The following is a 9,809-nucleotide window of genomic DNA, read 5'->3' as shown; positions in this document are numbered from 1 at the left end:
GAGTTTTCTGTGAGAATAAACACAACATGTACTTTTTTTAAACTTTCAACTGTATTTTAACATGCGCATTTAGTTATCAATGAAACTAATGGTTCGAAATACCTTGTTTGTTGGTCATATGTTGAATTGTTCATCCAAAAGATGATAACTTATTGTTTCCATAAAGCGAAAGTATTTAAAATCCTAGATTTTTTATGGGCAGGTAAGTTGGGAATACATAATCTATAAATAGTAAATATGCGATAAGATGTCTATTCAAATATAACGTATAAATATAAATGATGTAAAATATGCTTATTTTTACATTTAAACCTCTTAAAACTTTTTTGTTGACATTTTCAAGTTGAACGACATGTCCGCGTATGTAAACTTAGAAGATGCACGACCTCTAAGCAAATAATGCGAACTTGATAATTTTTAGCATACATACAGTATTTTTAGAAACTTGTTATGTTCATCTCGATATATTCATAGATTTATTGTTTTATAATCATGCTTACCAAATTTACTCGACCAAATCACCGATTAGAAAATGTTTCAATGTGTTATCTTTTCACGATCTTTGATATAAGAAAGGTAATAGTAGTATACCGATGTTCAAATGTCATCCATCGATCGAAGAAAAACCAATCTGGGTGACAAAATAACATCACGGAAAACACATCAACTACAAAAAGGAACAACAGGAACACTGACGTGCAACACAAACAAACGCCAATATACACAGAAACAAACTATTTTATAACAGCTGCAATTTTTCAGACTTGGTACAAAACATTCACAGAAAAAATAGTTGGTTGAACTTGGTGTAATTAATAGTCAAACCTAAACAGCTAAACAAAAGGACAAACCAATGGGAAAGGACTTGACTTATTAAATCAATACCAATCTAGAGGCTCTAAAGAGCCTGTGTCGCTCACCTGTGCATATCATAAACGAAGGACACAGATGGATTCATGATAATATTGTGTTTTGGTAAAAGTGATGTGTTTGTAGATCTTCTTTACTGAACATTCTTGCTGCTTGCAATTACCTCAATCTATTATAATGAATTTGGCCCAGTAGTTAAATAATTTTGTAATAATTTACAAATAATACAAAATTTATGAAAATTGTTAAAAATTGACTATAAAGGGCAATAACTCCTTTAGGGGGCAATTGACCATTTTGATCATGCTAACTTATTTGTAGGTCTTACTTTGCTGTACATTATTGCTGTTTACAGTTTATCTTTATCTATAATAATATTCCAGATATTAACCAGATCCTGCAAAATTTTCTTTAAATTACCAAGTCAGGGGCAGCAACCCAACAAGTGATTGCCTGATTAGTCAAGGGCTGATATACCTTGACCAATCAAACAAATATATCCATTTCAGATTTGCTCTAAATGCTTTCGTTTCTGAGATATGAGCCAAAAAGGTCATTTTACCTTATGTACTATTTTTAGCCATGTCGACCACCTTGGTTCGCACGCGGGGTCATCGGACTCATTTTGGTGACTAGATACCCTGATGATGATTGTAGATAAAAAAAAAAATTTTTGTTATTTCAGAGAAGATTTTTGATTACAAAAATTTACGAAAAATTATTTTTAAACATTTACTATAATAGGCAAAAAACCCTGAAGGGTCAAACTTTTACTAGTAAATCTATTTCACTCCTTTTTAATCTGTGCGTTTTAAGATAATTTGATTAACATTATTATATGCTTAATGTACATAAAATAGCAGGTGTAAATATGTTTATGATAGATTTTACATTAATACATGGTTTTAGGACAACAATATTATTTCAAGGATTGTATATATTCCGGACCATATGAGTATGTGGACCATACGCGTATGGTCTTGACCATATGCGTATACTCATATGGTCCGACCATACGCGTATGGTCGGACCATATGAGTATAATACTCGTTTGGTTATTAACGGGCCGGACCATATGAGTATTGGGACCATATAGGTATTTTTTTTTAAATTACATTATTAAAGTTTCAATAAAACAAAAACTTTATCTTAAATAAACAATGATGTTTAGATGACAATGTATTATTTTTTATAATTTAAATACTACTTCAAAATTAAATATTGATACCATAGTTAGTTTCCATCGCTAATTACATTCTTGCATATAGTCTTGGGTGACATTTACTTCCACACGGTATCATATCTTTTTTTGCATTTGCAAGTCTTGGTTGTGCACGATCCTTTTCATTTCAACTTTTGTTTGCGAGTGAAAAGCTAACCTTTTTGAATCTGCGTACATTGATACCGAGGTCTTGGACCATTCCGATATGTCTACGGTGGTTTTTTTTAAGGCTCTAGAACTGCAATATCGCAGCATGACTGCAATACAATATACTCACAAGATAAATTAAATAAACTATCATACTTTCCAGTGACTTCTTGTGAAACAGTTCATTACAAATTTTTAGAATTTATTTTTTTAGTCGACATATTGCCATTCACTCGTAATAACAAATCGGTAATGACCATCGGCATAAAATGTGTTTATTATAGTTTTGACAAGTAAGAAATATTAACTGTGTGAAACTTCTAATTTTTATTTAGCTGATAGTTTTCTTATAATATTATAATAAAATTACCTAATGAATATATGATAGCGTCTTTTAATGATGGAGTTTAGAAGTATTAAAAGTAAATTGTAACAGAGTGTTAATAACCCCGACCATATGAGTATATACCCATATGGTCATGACCATACCTGTATGGTCTAAATACTCATATGGTCCGGAACACATATATTCCAATCTAGTCTGCTCCATGTTTTTATACAGTATTAGATAAAAATAAGATGCGGAGGAATTTACTTAGAGAAGAAGAAGAACAACAATATTTACTTTATCAGAACCTTTTATATTAAAAATGTAAAACACATCTTCCATAGTATATATATTTCTCAACAATCCCTATCAATTAGCTCAATAAAACTATATTTCAAGTTCAAATGTTTAAACAAAATTTCGAATCATATTTGCATTTGCAAACTTCAGATAAAAATATAGAATGTTATTTACATTTACAAATCATATTTTTGTTTTTTTTGTATTTCATAAAACTCTTTTATATCAAACAGTCATATTCACAATAAAAATAAGTATCTAAAATACACCAACCTTAAATCTTCAAATATTCTTGTTCACAAAACTGAGACACCTGTCGATCAGTTATTTATCAATAGTAAAAATATACAATGTAGTGAACAGTTTTTACCTGTACACTAATTACTAGAATGAAGTAAATAATATTTTGAAATACCTTTAAATAAGATTTGGACAAATAATCAAACTGTATCATAAATATGATTTCATAAAATATATAAATGCTCTTTTTTCCAATTTTATTTAATTTCCAAATTTCACTTCGTTTGCTTAACTCTATACAAAGAGAGATAACTCAAGAATTTCTTATGTAAAATTTGACATGTTACAAAATTTCAAATGCTGAACTTTATACAATGAGAGATAACTCAAAAATATCTAATATAATTTTTGACATGTTACATAACATATGATTTTTACTGTCTGATATAAGAATTAAATTAACGTGAATTCCATATTTTATCGAATTGGTGCTTAGCGGGCTGATATGAAAAGTTTATCATATGCTTCAATTGTTATCACATACCATTCCGTAACGTTATCGCATGGCATTCCGGTGATACTCGGAAAATACACCTCAATGCTATATTTTCTATTAAAAAAAAACATAACAAAGTAGTGTGCAAAACAATTATTCGGATACTGGAAAGTGTATTGTGTAAACTAATTTAAAAAAAATTAAAAAAATAACAAAGAAGTTATTTTTATAAATGCATTTTTAAAAGTTTCAAACAAAATTTAGAAAGTCACTTTACAAAAGTTGACTTTTCCAAACAGTTTTCAGTATGTATATTTTTGTCGATTCGTCCGTATTTTATGTAAAATGCGTTTCCTCTCTGTTGAGGCATATGCTATAAAGATTTCATATCAAATGTACTAAATGGAGTCCGACGTCCGTGAATTTTTCACTCTTTGAACTTCTAGTTGGGAGCAACGTAAAAGGATCAATATATGACTCTGTTCTTTTTCTCCATTTTTGAAGCATAAAGGATCATAACATGTCATTTTTCATATCGCATGTACTATCAACCTTCGGTCAATATCAGCCCTCAAGCCATGCGGCTCTTGGGTTGATATTGAACCTAGGGCTGATAATACACGCGATATGAAAAATGCCATGTAATAATCTGACATTATTCCAGGACATACCTAATGTATTTATTTTAAATTTAGTATCTCTCGAACATACATGAAATATTTGTCATTGGCAAACGACAATGAATCAATTATCATAGGCCATATATATATATATATAAATTATAAAGAAACTCGGATTTCAACTCCTTCGGGCAAAATTCCCCTTAAACGGATTTTTCTATTTGGATATTCCTTTAGGTCATTCACCTCTTAAATACCCCGTAAAATATTGCGGAATGATAATTACATTGACTTGTTTCATGTTAAATTCTCTTTTACCGAAGGACAAGTGCCGGAAAAATGGCTCACAAGCATAATTACTCCGATTCCGAAACCCAAAATGGATCCGTTGAACCCGTTAGAATACCGTCCTATTTCAATTATATCCCTACCATGCAACAAATATGCAGATATATCAAATAACAGACTTAATTTTTGGATCTAACAAAATTACATTTTAGTGAAAGAACAATACGGTTTCCGAAAAAAAAACTAGAAGTTGCTTAGATCATCTCTATGTGTAACAATCTATTATAAAGAACAGAAAACTTTAAAAGAAAGACACATTTGTTTGTTTTTAGCTGCAAAAGGCCTTTGGCAATGTGAACCGTGATATGTTGTGGCATAAATTAATGAGTATAGGCATACATGGGTTATTTCTAAAGGTTATACAATCTTTATATAATGCTACTAAAAGCGCAGTGAAGCTATGATGTTATTTGACTGATATTTGTCCTGTTAATTTTGGTTTGAAAAAAAAGTAAAATCACAAAAATACTGAACTTAGAGGAAAATCAATTCAGAAAGTCCATTATAAAATAACAAAACGCATCAAAAATGAATGGGCAATAACTGTCATATTCCTGACTTGGTACAGGCATTTTCAAATGTAGAAAATGGGGGATTAAACTTGGTTCTATAGCGCTAACCTTCTCACATTAATAACAGTCTCATCAAATTCCGTTATATTTACATCGATGTGTTAATTAAACAGACACAATAAATAAAATAGTCTAAATATGGGTACATCAGTCATCATTGTATAACATTTTTTATAGGAATAATTCAACAGAACACAAACACATCTACTATCTACGAATACATTGATTGATTTGAGTGTCTGACGTCAGAACTTTTTATACGTCACATAAACTTGTCGTTCAATGTGCATACAAACAATTTTAAAATTTACATAGGCAATGTTAGCATACAGGGTTAAAAAAATCATAAGTATGTAAGAATAAATTTCAGAAATAGACCGAGATTTTAACTAGTCCAAAAGTTATATATAGAATTTATACGAATCCAAATACAGTTGATACCACTACGCTATTGAAAGATTTTGACGTTTGTGGTTCAACGTATATAGTACTTCATAATAGAAATATATCATAATGACATATAATAGAACAATATCATACTGACGGGGTCTTTTAAAGTACAGAGTCACGTTATTAAAACAAAAGAAATACAAAAAGTCGCATATACAAAACAAACCACAAAAAAATGAAAGCCCATACAAACACGTTGACGAGATGTATAAGTACCGAGCCACGTCAAACGGATATCACATAAAACCGTTCAACAGTAAAAGTAATATTAATAATAGAGCAAAGACAAATGAAAGAACACCAAAACACGTTGTTAAGATGATAAGCAACATCAGTACGCAGAACCTATACATCAAGACCATCGTGTATTATTTGAGAGTTGATACGGAATATTTATTAACTAGGTATTGGTACCTTCCGATGAACTTTTTTAGAAAAAGGACGAGACGATCTTTGACATACCCCTGGTTCATCAACTTTCTACTCAGACACTGATGACGTTTTACAAAGTCTGAGTAGGAGCTGCAAGCTCTTGAATATCGAAGAAGTTGGGAAATATATATCCCATATGCAGGTGAAGTTGGTATATTGCTACTAAGATGGGTGAAATTTATAATTTCAAAATTAAAATCGTCTCGTTTGTCATAAATTCTGGTACTGAGATGACTGTGTAAGTCAAATTCGAGATATAAGTCTAAAAATGAGGCGGAGGAAGCCGTGTCTGTTGTTTCTTTAATCTCTAGTTCTGGGGGATATATTAATGGAACCCAATCAGAAAAGTTCGGATGGTTTATGGAAAGAACATCATCAATATATTTGAAAGTTAAATTAAATAATTTGGCTTCTTTGAACCTCTTGTTTTTGGCAAGTGTCTGGAGGAACTCCGATTCATATGAAAATAAGAAGAGGTCGACAAGAAGAGGCACACAGCTTGTTCCCATAGGAATGCAGACAATTTGTTGGAAAAGTCTACTTCCAAACTCAACAAATATGTTGTCGATGAGAAACTCCAGCATACTGACCACTTGTTCTTCTGTGTAGTATGTTTTACCTTTTTGTTTGTCACTATTAACGAAATATGCTTTATGAAATTCCAAAGTAATAAATCTATAGCGTATGCTGCCATTTTTATGTTGAAAGGCATTGTGGATTATTTCTTTTGGGCGATTTTTCAATTTCACATGGGGAATGGTGGTATACAGGGTTGAAAAATCAAAAGTTTTGATGGAACTAATTTCCGAAAAAGACCGAGATTTAAAATTGTCTAGAAGTTCTTAAGAATTTTTTAGAATCCACATATGATTAATACCAGTACGCGAGTAAACAGTTTCACAGTATTTCTTTAGCCCCTCTTTCACTGCGGACAGAATTTTAGTCAATCTAATGGACAATTCTTTAGTGGAACATGAAGATGAGCCAGCAATATTCCGTGGTTTGTACGGAATTTTATGAAGCTTTGGTATCCAATCAAACAAGGTAAGTCCTCCGATTTGGTGTATACACTATTTTTTTATCATGTGGAGGGATGTCATTTGATGTTTATACAAAACTTTATAAAACTCTTATTGATCCCGTGCCATTTCATTGAGTCCGATTATGGGGACACCACAACTGGAGGGAAGTTCAAACAATTCAGAACAAGGCATGAAGACTTTTTATGGGAAGTTCATCAAATGCGTCAAATATAGCGGCTTTAGGTGATATGGGTTTTAAATCAACAAAATTAGCCGTCTATTTTTTAGAGTGCGATATACGTATGACTATAGAATTGCACACAAGGTCGATATGCAGGGTATGAATATCTCTCGATCGTGGGACAAGAAATGTTTTGAAATAGCTCATAAACTTTGTTTATATGATATCATTAATAGCCAATATTCCAACAGACATAAAGTGTATGATATTAAAACAAAATTTTATGAAATTGAAAAGAAGAATGGGTTGGAAAATTGTATCAAGATAGAAATGAACCAAATGGTAACGAATTACGTACTTATAGACTTTATAAAAATGTATTAGAAACAATTTCATATCTCAGAAATGTAAATGATAGACAACATAGACGTATTTTATCTAATTTTAGAAGTGGGTCTCTACCTTTAGCTATAGAGACAGGTCGTTACAAAAAGCCAAAATATCTCCATTTTTGCGCCTGTCCCAAGTGAGGGGCCTCTGGCCAGATCACCCCAGTTTGAGTTTCTTGTTTTTGCATGCTTTCCATTGTTCTGTAACATTCTGGCGAGAATGTCAAATCCACTATAGAACTTATAACTAATCATACGGAAAGACTATCTAACAAAATTCACGTAGAAAAATTCCAGTGTATATGCTGGGATTCGAACTCAAGACCTTTAGCATATGTAGCCACGACACATACCACTACACCAGGACAACTGGATACAAAATAATAGTAATTTGACATACTTAAAGGAAGCAAGATCTTTTTATAAGTGGGGCGAGTTGTCAGACCTTTATTCAGTGGGGTTTTTACCCTTTTCGTTAATTATTGAGTTTTCAGACTGATTGTTTATTTCGATTTTACACTTTTTCAAAGTGGGGCAAGTCGATAAACAAGAGTGGGACGATATGTTTATAAGTGGCGATATAGTGTGGGACGAGCTGACATTGTTTGATATCTACTCATCGTGTTTGGGGGTCAAAAAGGGTATACACCATATAGTAATTTATAAAGTATATTGTTATGATTGTGTGGCATTCTAAACTAGATTTTAGGAATTGTAAATGGGTTTTCGTCTAATCTAAAACAGCTTTGATGTAAAATAGGTATCCCAGTCGGACTTGTCATGTCAGTGTTACGGATCACCCTCTGGCCTCCGGCCAATGGGTGCACTACGTTTGCGCGCATTTGGGGATTAAAATGTTTTACGTTTGCGCGCAGCTTTTGATAACATTAATTTTGCGCGCATTCATTTTACAGGTAAACTCAGGTAAAAATATAAATAAAAATTAAACTAAATTATAATTCACTATATATTTTTTTTTATTTTCATAATAAATATGACTATAAAATATGAATTTTGAAAATATTTCTTAATTCAAATTATATACTTTTCATATTGAATTCTAACAAATTATACTGAAAGTGATCATTATAAACTCCGTAGTATAGCTTAAAGCATACATGTAAGTTCATTGCGAATGTTTAAAGTGAAAAGTGTTTCAACGAATAGTGATCTTTTTTTTTTAAATAAGTGAATAATTTAAGTTAGTTTGTAAAGTTACACGAAGGCATAGACATGGAGTTTCGGCACGTACAGACATGTACTTATGAATTTATACATACTTTTACCTTTAAGATAAGCTATGTTTTAGTATTTTAAACTATTTTATCTGTACATATTTCTAGGATTTAGCGCTTGTGCATAATAAAACGGACTTGCTCGAAATCCCACTTCCATCTCATCGTTGGTGAGCAGAGGACTAAGACTAACGGAATGAGTACTTATTCTTGTAAAAAATTCAAAAAAATATAAATAAAAAAGTATTATTACCTGTATTTTACCTGTCAAAAAATGCGCGCAATTGTAATCAAAAGCTGCGCGCAAACGAAATGATTTTTGCGCGCAAATGTAATGGTTATGCGCGCAAACGTAATGCACCGCGGCCATCGGGGTGATCTTACACTGACACACCGCGTCCTTGTGGGATAACTATTAAGTATACAACCCTTTAAGCAAAATCTTTATATTCTATGCTTAATCGCAGAAAATGTTGTGTATAACTGAGTTTGCTTTTTTTTTGTTTTTTTTAATGTATTGTAAAAGTTTTATTCATTCATTTGTAATGAATGTTCGAATTAGTTTTAAAGCAATAGTAAGTCATGGCTGAATATCGATATTTTAACTTAGATTTACATTTTATTTGTATTGCCATACTAATATTATGATGTATGATATTGTTCTGTATTGGTATGTGAAACTATAATAAAATATTCTGTCTGTCTGCTTGTCTTAAATTATTTCGGTTATTATATTTACTTAGCTTCCAAACATCCATGCTCAATAATATTGTAATAGAGTCCGTTCAAGATGAAAGTCAGCAAAAGATCGCCACTCGTAAAAAGGGTATATTGGATCGAGAATGAAATTATGCAATCGACGAACCACTTGAGAAAAGATGTTGTAACCGTTCGTAACGTGCAGAGAGTACGAATCTCTCTAGACGCACCCCATTTTGATTGGAAATGACTGAATAC

Source organism: Mytilus trossulus, chromosome 10 (genome assembly GCF_036588685.1).
Source record: "Mytilus trossulus isolate FHL-02 chromosome 10, PNRI_Mtr1.1.1.hap1, whole genome shotgun sequence".
In the NCBI taxonomy this organism is placed as follows: Eukaryota; Metazoa; Mollusca; class Bivalvia; order Mytilida; family Mytilidae; genus Mytilus; species Mytilus trossulus.
This window is presented reverse-complemented; position numbering follows the sequence as displayed.